The 1,897-nt window shown below is 38.5% G+C and overlaps 1 long non-coding RNA gene across 1 annotated transcript; it reads left to right on the top strand.

Annotated features, from left to right (window-relative positions):
- Positions 1–645: 645 nt before the first annotated feature.
- LOC122039571 lies at positions 646–1,591 on the top strand. The gene is made up of 4 exons (XR_006128243.1): positions 646–716; positions 1,052–1,162; positions 1,369–1,422; positions 1,511–1,591. It is a non-coding gene; the product is annotated as an uncharacterized LOC122039571 (long non-coding RNA).
- The last annotated feature ends 306 nt before the right edge of the window (positions 1,592–1,897 follow it).

The raw sequence follows: 1,897 nt of genomic DNA, 5'->3' as shown, positions 1-1,897 counted from the left end.
TTTGCTAGCTTGACTGCGTCTAGGGCATGGTCGATGCTCTCTCTTTTGTCCGGTGGAAGTGTCATCAGGTTAATGTCTCCCTTCACCTCTTTCCTCTTCTTACTCATTAGGGTTTCATCTTACCTGCTTCTTGATGAGGATGTTGTCGTTGAGATCTCCGAACATGAACTCGTCATCATTGTGGAGGAGTTTGGGTGAGGGGGATGAAGAGGGGACGAACCGAAGCCAATCCCCAAGGGGAAAACCAAATCTCCGGAGCAAATCTTCCCGGTCATCTCGTCGTCGAGTGCATTCTTGATTTGTTCGCCCCCCAGTTTTCAGGGCTGCGTTAGTTGAGCACCGTACGGCAAATCGAGATGTGGATTTCCTGGGTGATGCAGATGCGGGCCTCCTTCGGAGCTTTCTTCCTTTGGCTCGTCACTTTGGTCTACTTCACTAAGGTTCCCTTCCTTTGGCTCTTATTTCCGACCTTGTAGAGTAGGCTTCTTTGTCGATTCATTCTTGTACCTGCCTTTTTGGTAGTTTTCATTGATCTTGTTTCTCTATAAAAGACATAATTTCGATCGTCATTTTTATATACTTTGGCAGGGTTTCAGATCCTTTGTGTGGACTGCAATTTCTTACCAGATGAAAGACATACTGAAGTTATCGCCGTCTTCATCACAGTTTCTAGTTTCTGTTGCTCATTCTCCATGGAGTATCAAACCAATTTATGGGTAACCACTTAACCGTCTTGTGTTTGGTCCACTTAACCGTCTTGTGTTTGGTGGTTCGATGGATCTTATTGCCTGCTGCTTGCGTTGTGATTAGTACTTCAACACTTACAAACAAATGATCTGCATTTTATGTTAGCAATCACAATATGTAGCCAATTTATCTTATAAAATTGTTTTAGTAATCTGTACGCAATTCTAATTCATGACTCTTTTGTTGTTGATGTGCATGTTATCATGAGCTTGCTAACGGTTAAATTATACTAACTCGACGTGTTTATTTCTTTTGGAACACTAAACTTTAAATGACTTGGTCTTTGTATATTTTCTCATAATAGATACACATAGCTGGACTCACAAGAACATTTGGGCATTATGTGTGAGATCATACTGTTTCTGATATTGATGCATGAAGGTGCATAACTTGTTGAGCAACACAAGGCAAATATGTCAGTATAAATTTCTTAAAACATAATATTTCATATCAAATTGTTTCCATATTTGTGATGCTGCTAAATGCATTTCTATTACTTACATTTGCATTGCTCGTATGAATTAGCTTATCCACCCAAATCAAAGAATAAAGGAAAACAAATGTCAAACACGAATATTGTTCTCATGGTGATAATTATTTTTTCTTGTTGAACTCACACAGGATATTACTCTTGGTGTTTCCCTTGGTTCAGCAACCCAGATCTCCATGTTTGTTGTAAGGATTTAATTTGATGTAGCTTTGAAATGAAATGTTGTGTATATGTTAAAGAATAGCTAACAATGTACTAATTTGCCCTTTTAAGGTTCCATTATGTGTTATGGTGGCTTGGATAATGGGAATCAAGATGGATCTTGATCTTAATCTGTTAGAAACTGGCTCATTGATCATGTCAATACTAGTAATAGCATTCACGTTACAGGTAACTCATTGGGGTATGCTTGTTAGTTACACTAACTTCTGTTGTTGTTTTTCAGTTATTTTGAAATGCTAGGATTCAACCAAAATTCTTCCTGCAAGACTCAACTAATGGTACTTTTACAGGATGGAACTTCACATTACTTAAAGGGGCTTGTTCCCTTGCTATGCTACTTGGCAATTGGTGCATGCTTCTCTGTTTTCAAATCCCCACTTGAGTAAGTCTCAAAAAAAATTAAGTCTCCTCCTTAAGTGCATCTTTTTCATCATTATG

The sequence above is a fragment of the Zingiber officinale genome, chromosome 2A, assembly GCF_018446385.1.
Source record: "Zingiber officinale cultivar Zhangliang chromosome 2A, Zo_v1.1, whole genome shotgun sequence".
Lineage (NCBI taxonomy): Eukaryota > Viridiplantae > Streptophyta > Magnoliopsida > Zingiberales > Zingiberaceae > Zingiber > Zingiber officinale.
This window is presented reverse-complemented; position numbering and strand designations above follow the sequence as displayed.